This window comes from Papilio polytes, unplaced genomic scaffold (assembly GCF_000836215.1).
Source record: "Papilio polytes unplaced genomic scaffold, Ppol_1.0 DF824169.1, whole genome shotgun sequence".
Classification (NCBI taxonomy): domain Eukaryota; kingdom Metazoa; phylum Arthropoda; class Insecta; order Lepidoptera; family Papilionidae; genus Papilio; species Papilio polytes.
Window position 1 is genome coordinate 3126091 of NW_013525035.1, and position 20187 is coordinate 3146277.

General features: G+C 33.2%; 1 protein-coding gene across 6 annotated transcripts in view; it reads right to left on the reverse strand.

The window, feature by feature from the left end:
- LOC106111406 (transcriptional activator cubitus interruptus) overlaps positions 1–20187 on the reverse strand; it is a 93292-nt gene that overhangs the window by 60593 nt on the left and 12512 nt on the right. The window lies entirely within an intron of this gene.

The window sequence follows — 20187 nt, forward strand, 5'->3', positions numbered from 1 at the left end:
GGACAAAAAGTGTAGAAAACAGTCAATACGAATCGCGTCGGTGATTAATGCCAGTATCACACGAGGGTAGAGCAGTGAGACACAACAGTAGAGTGCAGTATTGCTATTGTTAACGCATAATATGTTTGGCATGGGCAGTTACTACCTTCGTGTGAAATACAACCCAAAATTGTCATTACCATACGCAGAATGTTTAATGTGTTTGAGCGATGGTCTCGCCTTTATTTATCGACGCAACCATATAATTTATGTTTTCACTTTTGCCATCTTGATATTTACAATTTAAATTTAATGGTGTTATAATTCAACTTTCATAAGAATCATTTTAATAAGCTTTAAGCTTAATAATCAATATGAGTATTAATAACTTAAATTAAGCTTGAAAGACTGAAAATAAAGTTACACATATGGTGTGGATTGCTAGAAATAGATAGGCTATCGGATTCAAAACAACTAAAATAAGAAATAAAAGGAAATAAGAAAGCTTATTATATACACACCCCCTAATAAAACATACAATGCAATTAAACGTCTCCAAATTAACGCCTCACCTCGAGTGACATTTTTTACGGTCAATTATAAATTATTTGTTTCTTAAGGTTTTTTAGAGGGCGCAGGCTGCGCACACGCATCGCGGTCACGACAAAAAAGCTCTCACGCACTTCTCATCAACTTGGACTTTTCGATTATTCATGCGCTACGCTGTCGCGAAGACTTTTTATATAACATAGAGCTGCCAACACAGGAAAACAGTTTCATGACCATATTAAGTTAGAGTCCTAGTAATTTTCATGTAATAATTGAGTCATAATACAAATACATTTTCATTGAAAATCAAGTTAAAATTTTAACATAAATGCAATACTACATAAAACGCTATTAATGTAAATAAGTAATAAGCATGTGTGTATTTCAGCAAACCGCAGTAACTTTTTAAAATTTAATAGTTGTAAACATTTCTTTTTACATATTTCTGTTAAAAATAAAAAGTATTATAAGTATTGGACCAAAAGTTTTAATAACGATTGCGAGTCGTTGCAGCTCTATAGACATCCCGTCCATAATCAAGCAACGGCTGATAGAGTTGGTCGAGATAATGACATCTGCAGTAAAAACGTGGACGGTCGTTATTTATCATTCGCTGGCCTCTTTAATTATCAGACAAGTCCGGTGTGTGCCCCGCCTTACCGACACCGGTGTGCCACCACCTTTACCATCAGATGGCGTGGTGTTGGGCGTTTTTGCCACTAAAGGTTAACACTACAGTTAGCTAACCGTATTGGTTGATTATTGTGTACTCGATAAGGTATTTTTAACCACTCAATTAACTTGTTTGTTTAAATATGGAAACTTTTTAGCTTTGAACTCAACCACAATTAACATTCTTGTTAATTACACCAATTAAGCCAATTTGTAACCTATCCTATAATGGCAACTTTTTATTATATTTATAGAATCTCATTCCATAGGCTACAATACACTTTTAAAATTTCTATTATAACTTTTACGTAATGATTAAAACACCAGAGCAAATGACATTTAACGTAACCAAAAAGCAAAGTGAAGCTACTTAATTAAGCATCGATAAAACAATCGATGCATCGTCTTTAAAGAATAAAACTTTAAAGACACTTCGGTCAATTAACCCCGATACCGAAAATCGATTTTGACCGAGAACAGGTTTATATCGACCCCTCTATATCACGAGTGACACGGCCGCAAGTGAACGCAATAAATCTACTGGGGGTTAATTAACTGCCAGCACAATGCTTTATAAGTGTTTAAGGGGACTTGTATGCGGACTTGCGCCTGGCTTGCGGTTTGTGGCAAGTCACAAGACATTAGAGGTCATTAAAATGGCTTACAAATACGCAATGTAAAAACTTGATATTTGTATCCTACAATAGTAGACAAGATTACCTATAACCACTTAATTACTATAAAGTATTACTTAAGACCTAGGTAATTATTAATATATGGTCTTACCATAAAGGACTATCATAGTTAAGTAAAAAAAACACTTTGAATAAAAAGTTAAGGAGACCAGTTACCTCTAAAATACATTAAAAATAATTACAAGATTTAGTGAAGTCGTACAACGTAAAGTAAAAGTTTAAAAAAATATCATAAAACGCTAAAATGTAAAAACCGCTATAAGTTTATCGTTAACACCACTAACGATTCATATGGAAAATATGAAGGATATATTGCAAGAAGTTGATACTGAACGTAATCAAGGCAGTAACATCGCATCTGCAGCAATAGGGCATCTAGAGAAAAAGAAACTAACGATCTTAGTAAATTAAGCTAAGTGATCTATGTATTATGACTGAGATTTAAATTAACTTACTTAAAGAATTCCTTGACATACTCTCAGATAACTTGCATGACAGAGCTAAGATGGACTTTGATACAATGTTGAAGATGAAAAAACAGGAAACTCCATACAAAGATAGTGTGATGTATTGGGGCACGCCGTACTACACGCACAAGGCGAAAACACAACTTTTAAATGTTTCCAACCGAAAGAACCGGAAATAACACATAAGTATAGTTTATAAACATAACAGATAGTTGATAGACAAATCATAGTTGATAATATCATTAATAAAACACTAATTAGAATCTTACACTAAATTAAAACCGAAACGAAAACTGGTATAAATACAACACTAAAGTTAAAAAAAGATAAAGATCCGTTGATTTTTAATCAACGAATCATTAAACAGTCGCCTCAATACCTTAATGAGCTACATTAAACAAGCAAATAAATAAAATGACCCTAAGCAATAATCACGATTGAATTCCAATATTAATTATCTACAGTTTCACGTATCGATATCTCACATATCGTAACTAACAAAACTAGTCGTTGGTCTACTGTCATAAATATCTATCATGGCCACTTGACAATTATAGAGCAGTAAATCAGCTTCGGTACACCAATAAAAACTCAACTAATCGCCCCACCATACAATGCACGAGGCGAATGAGATTAACTTATAAATCGTGTGTTTCGACAAGGTAAATATGGCGGGGCCCGAGAGAAATAGCGCTCTGTAATGGCATATTTTCACGAGATATCGACGCGTCCGATCGCGCCACACGACCACACGTAATGTAATCGATTATCGATATATTTCTGAGACGAGAATTTTAATACATCGATTGGTTTTTACTTACTTTTAAATTATGTTCATGTGATATGAATTCCAAGGTTTTCATTTGATTTCAAGAGACAAAATTACTAACTAGCGATATCAAAAGCAAGTGTAATAGAAACCGTTGCAATTAAACATTACTAGTGACATCGATTCGAACAAGTTAATACTTAACTTGGCAGAATTTTATTTTTTCGAATAACAAAATAATATTCATAGCACTTAACCCTGATGACCCAAGGTGTCTAGAAAAAATAATAAAAAAAAATCTGATGTATCTCTAAAGATACACTAACAAGAAAAGGGTTTAAAGATGACTAAAAAGCGTCAATAAAAAAGAAAATTCGGCAAACTACGTTTAACGAGTATAGATTAAATAATAAATCAACAGAAAATATTACACCTGGTTTTGACCACCCTTGTTATCCCTGAATACGCGAAGGCAAGTTTATTTTTAAATCTTGACGCGAACAAACGAGCAATAATTACAGCGTCAACGTTCATCCCGATATTGAAACTAATGGATATATAATTAGCTAGTAAGTACTTAACAAAGATGAATTGCAACCAATAAGTCCTGAAGAAGAAAGGCAAAGCATTTAACAACATCTCAACGAACAAATGCGTTACAAGCAACTAGTAAGGTTTTGCTGACTTTATTAATTTAGAATGTAAACTTATTAGAAAATTAGAAGAAATAGTGATGTAACCAACGCTTTCCCGCGTTATCGATAAACCGAGCACGAAGCGATGCTTGCGCCGGCCACACGGGGCGCTGGTGTGCCGACATAGTCGCATGCCGGCGTTTATTAAGTAGTGTACGTTTCAATTGCACTACGTGAACCCACTGTATTTATTGCACCTTTTGAACGGATGAATAGAGATAAACATATGCTACGACCAGATTAATGATCCTTTTGTAAGCGTATACATGATTGTGTACAATTGTTCAACTGTTTTGTCTACATCTTTGGTAGGAAATTGAACTTATTTATGGTCGTTATATTTACTGAGGATTAGTTAGTTAGTATTAGAAGAATAAAGTATTGAAGTACAAACAATAATTCAAACGAGAATCTGCATACGATTGTCGATATAAAGTTACCGATTCTTCGAAACAATACGAGCCTCGACAGACACGGTGAACCTAATTACAGGGCGAATGTAAAACGATTCAAGCATCGAAACGAAAAATGAAATTAAAAAAATCGATGGTTATACTTCAAAGAATTTACGGGAGCCTGTCATTACATCGAGGGCCGATTGAAGGACCCCCGTGACGGTAAATTGGCACTTAACCAGTAAGAGGGTAACAGTTCATACGTTAATTACATAACGGTTAATTATTTCAACAAAATGTTAACATATAAAAACTTCAATTTATAGATATTGTTGGACATTGTTAATATTTTGTGAATTTTTCAAAAACATATTTCCAAGATTATTTAATCATGCACATACAAATTGCAACGGTAACCAAAATCCAGCAGTTTCAAAAATAACAAAACTGAGCACATAATTGCATAATCACACAAACAATTACGACAACAATTTCGATCGTACCTTATAATAATTCGTATGCTCATAAAAACACGTGAAATTTGCGCACGTCTCGATCGGGGTCGGGTTATACGCGGCCAGTTTTTGCGTACGGCCCCCGAAGCTTCTTTCCGACTTTCCGAGTGGTATAATGAAGTCATTACGCGCAAGAACGAGCTCGGACGAGGGCAACCACATCGGCCAAGTGGAGGTAAAAAAAATATCCAAATCGCCCGGAGGACTCTCGTGCGCCGACATGCTGTCTTGCCAGAGCAGAAAAAAGAGTATAAGAATATTTTTAAAAATCGTTAGGGACTCGTTTTGCGGTCCCGCTTTCGGATTCAAATGTTAAAGAGGTTTTGTTGTTAAAGCGCGTCGAAATTCGTATCGACTTTATTTCGTTAGTATTTAACTATGACGTTAAGAATTTTAATGAACGTAAAGCAAAGCATCTGTGTCTGAGGGTTGAACGCTCTCAAAGTATTAATTAATTACTCTTCGATAAAGCAACTCACTACGTCATTAGTGCGGTAACCCTCAAGTCTCCGACTGTGTTAACAAACTTGAGATGACAAGGCACATATTCAAAAATAATTTCTTTATGATGAAACAGGTTCGGTTACAAGGATTACCCTTGGAATGTTCATAGTGTGGCAAATGTATTCTATCATAAAGGTATTAAAGACAACTTAATACAAGAGAAGAGAAGAGAAAGAAAAATTGAAATAAAAATAAGAACGCAAAGCATTTAGAAACTGAGAGATTTTAAAACTTGTTAACAAAGACAATAATGCTTATATATCTCCACTTCTTTAATATAAAGTTCTAATACTTTACACAACTCGAAGATAATTCCAAGTTCAGACTGAAACATTTACTAATGACTGTCTTCCCGCTCGATATAATATCGAATCGATTAAGCAACAGCCAATTGTAGGGCTTGAAATTATTACATTAGACCACGTGCAAGACAATGTTTATTGTCTTGTTCCTTTTGAACACTGCATGTGTTGTATTGTTCAGTCCTTAGTTATCAGGATTTTGCTTTTGTATACCATTACAATTTTACTCTATTGATTTCTAACTACAATTGTTTTAAACTGGCAATTCATTTTACATTTAGGTATATTCAAATGACAAAAATGTTAATTTTGTCGTAGTCATAGTTTTCCGGCGGTTACTCTTTTCCAACATGTTAATCTGAGATCATTAAAAAAGATAAAGAATCGGTTATTACCCTACAATGCAACGTTAAAAAAACATCATAATCAATTCAAGAGGGGACGCGACAGAACGACAAATCAACGCCCACAATCCGACTCGAAGGACCACATAATAGAATAATTTGTGACATAATTATCTTATTTAATTAAATAGTATTTTTATTATAATTTTCTTTAAACTATAAAATATTAGTTAAATTGCATCTGAGAAAGCTACCATTTTAAAATATACAGCGTTGTCAAGCGGAACATCATTATAGTAAAACGATATTTATTCGTTTCTAATGTAAATGATCTGTTGCACTGATTCATTATGCTAATCGACATAATAAAAATCACACTATCTACGCTGTACCATAATTTAAGACGAAAACGATATTCTAATTACCACATTTCGTCACTCGAGACCTTTTTAAATATCTCAATCGGATGAGCGTCGTGAAAACTCAATCTAATGTCCATCCCACAAAAAACAGACTCTCTTCTCGACACTCTGCGTATCAAAATCACATTAAGACGTCCAAAAAGCGACCGCACTAAAGCAGTACTCTTTCGTATCTCCACACGTACAGTACTAATAACTCAATCCTTACTAAATTATATAGAGCCGGGACTACGCGCTCGATATCATTAAAGTGCGTACGCTGAATTATAGTGCGAGCATTTTGTATCACGTTTTGCGTTGGTTAATGTTTTATTATTGCCGTACTGCTTCCTTATTATGGAACATTAAAGTCCGAATTTTAAATATTTTAAATGCTATTAAAATTACAGTTTAAAATATTTAAAAAAATCATACTCTTGACTTCAACATATACGGTCTTTTACATCGATTGTAGATTATTTTATTCAAAACAGTTGGACTAAGAAGTTGATATAATTAAATCAATACTGTTTATTGGGTAATATATTAACTAATTAATGATGACAAATGAATATGAATAAGTTTTATTCATGAGTAATAAAATATGTTAAAGATCGACGACTTATAATCGCTTCATCAAGCTCGCACTCTACTCGACTCATTTCAATCAATACAAGAAGCGGTACGTCTCGTCTTACGTTTACCGACGCGCACCTATCAATTTGCGCACACAAATCGTGCGTGTGCGCATTACACATATTCGTCACGTTGTAATAACAATATACCTGTTCTGTTGTCTGTTCGTTTTGTGGTCGGCCGCGGTGCACCACGCCCAGAGCATTATAGCCGGGAAGAAAGCGTAGGGTATTATCGATTATGCTGGTCGGACTCGAGCCGATTTTATTATGCGCCTTTGTTTTGTGGGTAGCGTAATAAAGATTTCTTCGATCGTATAATTGCGATACTTTTGCTCGTGTCAAGTGAGTTATTGTTTCACATAACAAAAAAATAAATAAAACCGACCATCTCAGATAATTTTTAATGTCTTAAACGCGTGGGCTTTTCGAAACATCTAAACAACCACGGGCCTAATTGAATTAAGAACGATTGCATTTGAATATGTAAGTTTCTTATCTGTGAGGTTAATTAATCAAAAAAGCAAATGTATTGATTACAAAACGAAGCTGCAACCTTTATTTAAAAATGTGGTTATTTTGTTTTCCATATGAGGACTTAGGTCTTGCCAAAGCAAAAAAAAAAAACCTTTACAGAATCGTATATTGAGGAAGCTTTTTTTTTTTTATTATTTGTTAAGCTAGCGCTTGACCACGATCCCACCTAAAGGAGGTGACGATGCAGTCGAAAGGTGGTACGAGAAGGAAGCTTAATCTAATCAGTTGAATTGGCTGCGAAACAATCGATAGTCGCACAACACTTGTGCGATAGTTTAGTCAAAGTGCACCAGATTTAATATTCCTAAAAGAAAAAGTAACACCTTATCTAAGATTTGCCGCACACATACACCACAGGCACACATAAAGAGAACTCGACAAAGAAGTTTCATATCGATATCGATATTTCCTAAGGTCAATCATTATTCGTTGTTGAGTGCAGGGACTTATCGCTAACATACAAGAGCGGGCACTCGGTGCATACATTTAACCCGTTCCCTGCTGACCGTACACATTTCAACGCACAATCGTGTCCCAAGCCGAGTACAGATAGCAGAGAAAACGATTGAGGTGTATTAATTTTATGTCCCGCCAGATAAATCCACGTCCTGAGAAACGGACTGGAAATGGATTATTGGTGCGATAATAGTGATGTTATATTGTACTACGAGTACATTAAGTTTTATGAGTGTGTAATAAATATGCTTCACTTTAAAGGAAATGATGTTTTGCTTAAGAGTGATTAGTGTTAAAATTCATTAAATTTTATCCAATTTAATTCAATTGTATTATAGACTTGCTTTTGCCCGAGACTCCGTCCGCGTGGAATTTAAAAAAAAAACAAAACTGAGTAGCCTATGTGTTCTTCCAGACTATGCTCAAAACCTGTGCCAAATTTCATGGAGATCCATTCAGCCGTTTAGGCTACAAACGCTAACAAACATCCATCCATCATAACTTTCGCATTTATAATATTAGCAAGAAGTATGATTTGAATCATATACTAAGTTTAAAATCAATATATCTACTGAAATTAATGTTCAAAAAATATAAAAATAATGTAGTCTTGGTTTTTAAAGGTAGAAATTAACACGATTAAAAAGGAAACATCATATCCAATCAGTTTGAAAGTTGGTTAGTTCATAGCTGGTGCATTATTACGTTGATGCGAGCGGGCAAACAAGCAAACAGGCAAATATTGACGCAGTGGCAGTTTGCCGCGACGAGTCGCTGCAGCTTACTGCGCCAGTCAATATTGACTGAGCTGACATAGGGCTGACACTGACTACTTATCTAGGATTTTTTATAACTTTAAAGTACAGTACAGGCCAATTTTTTTATGCTACAATATAATTTGTGTAAGAAAATGAATACAGCGTATAATTTTTTAATTATACGCTGTAATAAATAGCGAAAAATAGTGTTTATGTTATGACGCCATAGGTGAAATAATTTGTCAAAAATTTAACGAATTATGTACTTAATAGACACACTTAACGTTATAATATCCCACGAATATAATGAAAAATTAAATTCCAACATCAAAAAAAACCAAAGGTGACAACCCTATCAAAACAGGTTGCTCGGACTAGAAGCTTTTATGGAGCAAAGGACAGAAACGGAAATCTCACTTGTTTATTTTACATTGCTACAATAATTCGAGTTATGTACACATTCGTCCATATTTACCGATCATTGGATCAGTACATTATTACTACATTTTCGTAGTAAAAAAGGTTTAAAAATAAAGTATTTATGTTTACACAGACGGTTGATATGGCGTATTCATTTGGGATAATATTTGTTCTGGCTCAGTGGCGGCCTCAATTATTATAAATACATACAATTCTCCTCGCATGTCACATACTTCTATTAACATATTTCAAATTCTTATTATATTTATGCAGGTCAGGGTATATTTATTTTGGCTACTATAGTATGAAATTCATTTATCTTACTAATATTATAAATGCGAAAGTTCAGATGGATGGATGTTGAGAGTTGAATTAAAGAAATTTGGCTTACATGTAGAAAATAGACTGGAAGAACTTAGGCTACTTCCTTTTATTTTTTTAATACCACGCGGACGGAGTCGCGAGCGAAGCTAGGACCTATTATAAATAAAGTTTAGATGGATAGTCGTTTGTTACTAAAATGGAATAATGTATCTCGATGAAATTTGGCAAGTATTTTCAATTTGCGCGGACCAGGACGCGAGCAATAGTACAAATAATACAATGACTTTGTAGTAAATAAGGTAAAGCTTTCACGGAATTATGCGAGGTAAATGTATTTGTAACTTAAAATCAGCTTATTTACATTTAACTTAAAGATTATCGATTAAAGACAACAATTTATTGACTATTAACATTTAAAAGTAGTAAAGTATCAGATAAAATAAAAATACAGAGCGTAATAATTTTACAACATATTTGTGAAATAATTGGTTTTAAAATGTTTATAACAATTTTATTGAATTCAAGTTTTTAAAAATCGATGCAAAAACTGATGATTAAAAAATTAAAAAATAATAAAGTCATTATTATATTTTGTATATCGATTTATTTTTAACCCGCGATCTATCTGCGTGAAATTTAAAAAAACATAAGTCAGTAGCCTATATAAAAAAACAAAAATAAGTAGCCTAAGTGTTCTTCCAGACCATCCTCTACATCTATACAAAATTTCATCGAAACACGTTCAGCTGTTTAGGTTACACACTCTAACAAACAACCATCCATATAAACTTTCGCATTTATAAAATTAGTATGAGGTATGATTAAAGATAGATTATTTGGACAAAAGAATAACCTTAAAAAAGTACCAAAGTACCTAAGTACCAATTTTGTGCGCTAAAAACTCGTAAGGAATTTAAAACCGCACTGTTTTGATGAATATTATTAAATATTACAAAAAAATAGATATCCCTATATCTAGAACCGATCGAAGATAATAAAAATCATCGTGAACGTTAAAAAGACAATAATTATTTCAGCCACTTCACCCTTAATCCAGTGACTGTTAATAAACTAATATTTACAGACACGCACCAGAATCCAAAATACCAATAAGCTACCGTTCGCCCCCCGGCCGTGCTCCGTCAATATTGGATATACTTAAAACGTTTTCCGGGAATCACTTTTAGTGTTACTGTGAGATATTATGGGCAAACTTGTCTATTTACAGTAACCTTTTATTCTTCAACTTCCAAACAAGCGACTTTGAACTTTATTGTATAGTAACAAGGGATTATTAAGTGTCAATTGATATTGGCCGATCCAGGAATCTGTGTACGCTAATGACGAGTAGGTGTTGCTTTAGGTTAGGTTTTGAGTACTTTTGAGAAACTTACTTATGTGATTGGTTTGTCTTACTAACGTTATGTATTGAATTGAATAATTAAATACGTTTATCAAACAATAATTAGTATAAACTAAGAAAAAAAAAGTTAAAATAGCGTACAAAAAATCGTCGCATAATCTACAAAAATAAAGACCAAAGAGGTTTTATTGTTCAGTTTTTCGCTCAAGTGTAGCGAAAGTACAATATGAAAAGCAAACAAAATCGTCAAGGACATGAAAAAATTGAACATAATCTTTCTACGAGTATTAAGAGAAAGCCGCATTCAATTCCAGAGCACCCATAGAATACAATAACTCATAATTTCTCTCAAACAGCCGTATCCTATTGTTATATAGACCTGTTTAACATGTCATATGCTTTTGACAATGAACTACAATAGAAAATAATACCTTTTACTAAAAAAAATATAGGACCAAATGCGAACCACTTGTTCAAACAATCAAGTCTCGAAGATTATAGGTGTTTAAACTTAAGTACCTACAATATTCCTTAAGTAATCCCTCTCAGGCTTAAGTACGAAAAAGTAAAATATTCAAGTGTAACAAAAACTATATAAAAACCTTAGTTAAATAAGAACACTGCGCAAAATATAAATAAATACTTATAATCTTTCCAATTTTATAAATGCGATTGTTTCCATGTATGGATGGACAAATGGATGTTTGCTAGAGTTTGTAATCAAAACGGCTGAAACGGTTTTGGATATAGAACAAAGTCTGGAAGAACATATAGGCTACTTGCTTTTATTTATTTCACGCGGACGGAGTCGCGGGTAAAAGATAATCAGTTTTTTTTTTGCAGAAATACTTTACCGACATTTCGTATTAAGAAATCTAATAAACATGTTATCAACCACTACCTTACCATAATGTCTAATCTAGATAGATTACTTTTATTCCTGTAGTCTAAGCTTTTAGACTAGAACTCATTCGATAGTCATTCAAGAACAGGTCTAGTCATTATCTGAGAAACGGTGCAGCTATTACAAATTAATATGCTCTGGTTAATTTAAACTAATTATGGATAACACTTGTATGCAAAAACAAGTTTTAAGGTAGACAGTAATGTAAAATATTTTTTTATGGTTTTATTTTACTTTCAAATGCAAATATCGTAAGTTGAGATAAGATTTTTATAAGACAAGAATATCCTATGGCGATTCTTCAAAGTTAAACGTGTGTCAAAAATCAATAAAAAAGAAAAAATAAGAATGGATTAGTCTTTTTAATCTTGTAGGAGATATCTTCTCTTAAAACACGGTTGAAAATTAGTTTTATTCTTAAGTAGCTTTCGCCCGCGTCTCCGTCCTCGTGGAATTGAATAAAATAACAAAAGTGAGTAACCTATGTGTTCTTCCAGACTACCATCTATTTCATCAACATCTATTCAATCGTTTAGGCTACAAACGCTAACAAATCCATCCATCCATCCATCTAGTTTCGCATTTATAATATTAGTATGATTGAAGTTAAGCTAAAATCTATTATAACGTAATCAAGTATTAAGTAATTAACATACTGATATATAGCTTTATGTAATGCTTCACTGTTAAAGACTAACAAAATTAATTTGTTATCGTCAAATAATTACCAAAGTTTAACTTAAAACAAATATTTGACTTATACCGTTAAGCAAACTACATATCGTTAAACACTTAGATTAACCGACAAATAAAGTAAGCAAAAAACTCGAATAGCAAAAACAAACAGTAATTAAAATATTTCTCGATATCTCTGGGCGTTTGGAAAGCCGCCAATTAAACACTCGTAGTAATAAAACATGCAATGAAAGACCAAACTTATAATATCGTGTACAAGACGGGCGTTTTAATTTTGGTATATATTTTATAAAGAGGTCCATAAATACGGTTCGTGTAATTAATACTCGAGTATGGGCCCCGGGCCAGACAATAACGAGTAAACTTTTTTGTTCCACCAGTCACGTGCAAAGCTTTATGGGTCGCCGACGAAGGATGTGTTGGCGACTAGATTCATAATTCCATATCCGATAACTGTCTATTCGCACGCGTATAAATTCGCGAATGATTATACGATAGCAAAAAAAAGTGTTAATACTCCGACAAAATGTTAAGGGCTCCCACAGACTGCAGACTTTTTATCTTTGGATAGTTTGATCTGGTGGTGCTGTTAAGTCAAAATGATATTAAAAATAAACGGTGCAATTTGCGTATATCCATATTTAATACTGACTAAGTACCCGACTTAACTATCGCCTGATAAAAAGTCTGAAGTCTGTTTTATTATTTTATAAAAAATATTTTAAAGTCTCCATCACAATTTAGAATAATACAATTTCTCAAAACTATGATCATGTGATTTTCAAGCCGTTTCCCTCTATTGATTGAAACCAATGAAGCGGCGCTTTTCCTCGTCCATGCCCAAGTAGTCCACTCCAATCTGACTCCAGTAGGCCGAAACATTTCTTATCCAAACAGTCGGGAATCGAACCGGAGTAAGCGCCCACTCGCATTCCGACAAAAACTGGTTTAAGGCCTACGGAATTACCTATTAGAGATTTGTGATGAAACTTTACAAAACAACTCAATACCAGCGTAATAACAACGTAAAAAGGACACCACAAAAACATTAATAAAAAATCAGTACATTTTAAGCCCTACATTAACTTAAAACATTATAGTGATTGTAGCTATACTCCAAGTGCAACGAAAAAGGGCCTAAAAAAGGAACGCATTTATTCTGCCCCGAAGTCCTTTAAACCACATTCTTACACGATTCATCAAAATAATATTTACACATTAAACAAAATCAACACGAGGACAGGCTATTATAAATCAGTAACAAAACATTCCCTAAACAAGTGTGCATGGATAAAAAATAAAATCAGTTTCCCCTACAAACTGAACGCTTAGGCGTAATCCTGCGCTCACGCAGCCTAAATCAACGTCAAGATAATAACTATGTCCAAACACCGCCGCTAGTGATGTACCACGACTAATAACTGAACAAACCGTTGTAAAAGTATAAATATTAAAAAAAAATAGTTAAGGTTCTTTGCTGTACTACTTATATTTATTGTTTTTCATTTGATTTGTATCCTATGTTTTTCTTTATTTCATTAAATAATATTTAAAAAAAAAAAAAATGAAATTAAAACATATATTTTTTTATGTATGACCATTAAAGTTCAAAATTCCTATTTAACAAGAAACGATCCAGAAAAACGTACATTTACTTGTAAAATAAAAGAATATCTAAACCGTCGACAAAAATTCTAACAACGTTTTTTTTATGATTGAGGTAATTAAAAACAGTTGTAATTAGAAAAAGCATAACAATACAATATGTTTATTATTTTAGCAATTTAATCACGAATCGGTTAGAGAAGGAAAAATCAATAACAATATAAGAAATAAACAATTATTTTTGTGGCAAGAAAGTAAGGAAAGTATAACTGCTACAAAAGCTTTTAAATGAAGCGTTAAAAATCACACGATCACATCACTAGCAGAACATCTGAGCTAGGTCCGGACGGTAGCTAGCACCGACATGTTAAGTGGCGGGGCAAACTGTTATTATCGCCTTGAGCTTATGAGAGTAATGTGTTTGTTTTGGACAATGGTGAAATATACCCCGTAGAGTATGTACAAGGAAATGAAATTATAACAATTTTTTAACTATCAATATAAAGACCTTCTATACAAATGTTTCCCCGCTTAGGGTATACTCAGTATTTACTACTCTTCCATTCGTCTTCATAAGACATCATATCAGAATTCACTCTCTTCCCATATTACAATACGTACCAATAATTTCTTGAGCCTTTCTTTACTTGTATAGCATCCTTGCCTTGAATTTATATTACAGAAATATTTGAGAAATTTATAGAAAAGCAATTCTTTACTCTAATAACTAGATGAACCCAAAATAGCTAAAGTTTACAATGAAATAAAATAAAAAGTTTTCATAAGGTTTTTACGCTATATCACCGGGATATCGAAATTATAATCTACCTAAATAAACATATGTGATAGAAATAAAATTTAAATAAATAGAAATACCAGGAGAATGTCCTCGTATTATTTCTTAGTTCAAAAAGATCTACAAATCTCTCTAACTACCCCCTTAATTTGTTAACCAGCCTCCGCAAACAAGGGATCTGACCCGTATCAAATTCCGTCATAACACTGAGCCGCACCGAGTAACCCGGGCTGAGCGCAGTTTGCTCCGGGATCACGTTGTCACTCCGCTGGGAGCTAACGCGGGCATCCTGTCTGTCTGTCCGTTTGATAAGATAATACTTAAATACACTTCAATGCTTGATTGTTTAATACTCCATGTTTGATTCGTTTCCGTTGCTCGCTACGCCTCGGAATATTACGTTAGATAACTTATCTTTAATTACATTTATGTCAAGATGGTAGTTGTTTTTTTTATGTATGTAAAAAATAACATATGATATAGTGACGCCTACAAAAAAAAATCCGCTAAAAAGTTCTTAACTTAATACATTTTCATTTTCATAGTAGAGTTTCCAATGCCGCAAAAAATATATCCATATTCGAGAAACATTATTGTTACGATCATTATATCCTAACAAACTTCCTTAAATTTTACAACAGACAAATAGCTGAAAGGAACACATTTTATGCATTTAAACACGTCAAAGAATATCGCTAATAACAGGGCAGTGGCCGCAATCTGTGGATATATCACGTCCACCTTACACATAAATTACACCCCATTTAACAGATCAGAATGCACCAAATTCGATGCCTTTAACCGACACAATAGGCGAAATAGACCGCGCTGATTCGTAGAATCAACGATACCCTAAAATCGGCAAAACGGTGTCGAAAAGTCATTAAAGTACGACCAACAATGGGATACTGTTTTGTGTTCCCGAAACTCGTTTCACAGATACGGTGGAACAAAAAAAAAAAGAGTATTTTGATGGCTAAATAGAAACATCATTGGTTCAGGTAGATCCGACACTTAGGGGCACCGGTGAAAGAAATCTCATTAATTTGAAACCATAGCCCTTCGTCCGAAGCGCGATTTCTTCACATTCGGGAGAATTTATTCCTTCGATATTTTTCTAATAAAAAACACAATATCTGATCGAAGATGGAAAGATCAAGATGTAAAATTATGCATTGGCTTTTTATTCTAATCGATTTTTTACATTAATCGATTCAAGGGCGGAAGACTAATGAAATTGTAACATTAACATCAGTCTATGAAAAGGGGAGGTTAATGATCTTTTTAATTTGATCACTTCTAGTAAATTGATCCAACTCTATTACAGAATAGTTAAACGTTACACGCGTTCAGAAACTGGTTATCTTTAACGCATCTACTAAACAAGTCGCCTCTAATATTACACTTCATCTTAATTTTTTAACCTCTGTTTAAAATGTATAAAATATCTCTAAGAATCAGATCTTTCTCTAAAAATCTTTTATCTTTATAACATGAAGAATAAGTTAAAAGTCCTCCACAGCATCACAACCTGTCCATGCTTTTAGCATTCATAGAATTTATTGCATCCCCGTCTTTAGAGAATTACGTCCTAATATTGTCTAACAATAGAATCCATTCTACCTGCGTTTCCTTTGTCTACTAAATCTCTGTTCGGAACTTCTCGAGGGGTTTTTTTGTACCACGTCCCTTGTTAGCAAGTCTTCAGTTATGTATGTATGGACAATAGGTTATGTTAAAGTGGATAGGTAGGCGGTGACATAGGTGTCAGAAGATAGAACTGTCTTATGTTCAAACAATTATTATAGTTATTGACAGGTTTAGTTATTGCCTCTGCTAATAACGCAGAGATTTGATGGTTAAATATTAACTTGTGAAGCGACACTCTAGCGAATTCTCATATGAAAAAAAAAATCGGATGCAGTTTAATAACTGCTAAAATGTTAAAATATTTCGGTGACTAGCATGTTAATATTAAAGTCCTGTTGGTTAAAGCATGTTAAAGTTTTTTTTAATAGAAAATGACGGTTTCAATGTAGTTTTCGGTCTTTTGTGGTCTTAACTGGTAACACCAAACAAATAGTGAAATGACAAAACTGTTTGATGTATAACCATTCTATGTTCATTTTTAATTATATTTAAAGTACATGTTTCATAACAAAAATTTAAAATCTCATAACCTATAAGAATGATTTCATTACAAATCTATTGTGAAAACCAAACATCCGACCGTAATCAAAAGAGTTTTTATGCATTACAATCATATGTTGCATAATACTGGCTGCCTCCGAAATGATTACTGGCCAGTGCCAAGACAGTTTTTTTTTCTATCACGTTCCGTTCGAATCTATCAAACAGTGTTACAAGCTCAACAAATAACTTTTTTAACAACGGCAAGCGTATACCAATTAGTTCTACCCTAGAAAGACGACTCTTTCGACGTTCGGTTTCCGAACGCTCTTTTTTTCATATACGATCTTTCGGATTTTCGTTTTTTTTCCCGACGTTTCGAATTCGTCGCGCTCCTGTGTGCTCATTACTACGCTGACTGTACAAATATTTTGTAGACGTATTTTCTGGCGATGTCACGGTGTTGGAATACAATTTTGTTCGATTTTTGATTGCATTGAAAACTAATATCAACTAACACTTGGCGTAAATACAAAATGCAGGAGAAATTAATTTTATTATGTAAAAATTTGGATTTATATTCTACAGACTACTTTGAACAATAAAACGTTAACGATGGCTACGACCACTAAAACGTACGGCCATTTAAGAGGTTAGTTTCAAATATGTATTAACAATGTAAAATTAAAATTGGGCACGTATAAACCCATGGGAAAATCTTTAATAAACAATGACTGTAATGACGTTAAGACTTCGATGGAGGATTTTAAATTCATCTTGCATTAAATAAAAAAAATCTTCTAGTACTCTAAACAATGTTTTTATAAATATTGCAAACATCAAAATTGACATAAACTTATTTTTAAAATAAATAAAAAAATTGTCCATCCTTGATCTCATCTTCCTATTTCTATTTCGACTGTTTTCAAGACGCTGTAATGTTTTCCGTTTTCATAATAAATGATTAACAAACAATCTTACAATACAAATTAACATGTTTATTCACAAAAACGTTTTGTATCCGTTATTTGTTGGGACATGAAACAAATTAACAATTGAATTTTAAATTCTCACCACTTCGATAATTTAATATAGAAAGCTATAGATGGCTGTATATGAAAAAAAAGTCCGATTTCCACTAAGAAACACGCTGCAAACTACTTGTTTTGTTATTTCGACTGTTACTTGAAGTAGTCGCGCACGACTAATCACCTGGTTAAAACGAGGCTTAAGGATATAACACCGTTCAGACGTTTGTTGAGATTGTAATTGATGACTTGTCTGCGCGCGCATCATTACCAGCAGAGAAAGAAGTAATGCATCAAAGTAACCGATAAAGCGAATCAGAGAAAACTTTTTAGGTAACATATCGTACTTGAAGGGAAGTAACATATTTTCATTCTACCTGTCGATACGGCACGATAATCCTATTCCAAATCCAAAAACACCATTAAAAATGCCAAGAACGTTTAGATTTTCTTTTGTTTTCCCCAAAGCCAAACGATCTATGGGTACATACTTTTTTATATCTTGTATTGACTTATTCCGTGTACATATTACATATTTATAAATAAAAAAAATTGTTTGGATGGATGGATATTTGTACGTATCTTTAAAACGGCTCAACAGATCTTTTGAAATTTGACAAAAATATAGAAATGAGTCTAGAACACCTTGACTTTATTAATATTATTTCTTTAATTCCGCGCGGACGAAAGCGCGTGCAAACTAGTGATCAAATTCAGATACGTTGTATTAAAATACTAGCTTTCGCCCGCGACCCCGTCCGCGTGGAATTAAAAAAACAAAACTGCGTCTACGTCTATGCCAAATATCATAGAAATGCGTTCAGCCGTTTAGACTACAAACTCTACCAAACATCCATCCATCTAAACTTTCGCATTTATAATGTTAGTATATGATTTGTTTAAAATGCAATTCGAGTATTCATAACATAAGAAACTATAACATTTTTTCGACGTTCAATAACAATATCTACCAGGCAAACATCAATATAGAAGTGTAATTTTTTTATCCCGGTCATTATCGATCTCGTATCCTCGGCCCGTTCCGAATGTCTTCATCGCCCGTGACCTCAGGTGACCCTGCCGCGACCTGTTCCTACTTATCTTCGAACAGCGTCCCGACTTACCGATATCAGAAAACGCGACACGAAAAGAGTTACATATTTTAAAGAGATGTAACGTTTTAATAGATGTAACCCGAGACCCTCTGTTCCGATATAATTTTCGTCAACAACCCGCTGTGAGAGTCGTTTTCATTTATATACATATCTTATTGTTATTTGTGCCTTTTTATGACTTTTATTGATTCGTATTGTAATAATATTTAACAATTTCATTTCATATTTTATTTCATAAGATAAATTCAATCTTATGACACAAGAATAGAGTTAATTTTTTATTGAAAATACATCCCCTAAAGAAGATTCCATTTTTTGTTTAAAACAGTTTTGTTTTTGAATATTTTTATAAGGAAATGTCATAACCAATGTAAAAGTGTACCAAAGTATCTCGTCTTTTGTAACAAAACTATAAAGTTTCTTATATTAATGTTCGAGCGACGTATTTATGCGAAAACCGAAGTTTACTTTAGCATACTACTGACCTAACTTACAAAATGTACATCTTTACTTCTATAGTAATAAAATAAAGCGTAAACACACACTACTTTGTACGATGTCAGCAATCAAAGCATATTTCTAAATAATTCTTTCTTTAATTAAAAGCCCTACACTTATGACACTTTTGAGGCTATATATTTTCACATTATTAAACTTAGGGGGTAAATAAATAGGAAAAGAACTTCATCTGGGAAAGAGAACAAAAACTACAAGCTGCCAACATTAAGGAAGCAAGCTTATTGGTAACGGTAATTTTGATATTTGCAATTGAGAATTTTACAATTGTAAACAATAAAATAACGTGTTTATATTTTCAGGCGGACGAAGCCGCACGGGAAGACCTAGTCATACTATATTTAAGTACAATCACGTACAAACATTCCGATGTTACCAACTCATGTTGGAAACATTTTAAAAAATTCACATAATTTGCATTGAACGATCTACTTTTGCCTTCTTAAGGACAAGGAGTACACTCATGCTGGAAAGGTATCTGTGTTTTGTAAACCTTAATAATTTTTTTTAAAGTGTACATTCAAAATTCAATATTAAGTAACGATTGCTCTAAACCGTACAAAAGACATAACTAACTGTTGCTTGCGTAAAATTAAAAAATAAAATAGTATAGCCTA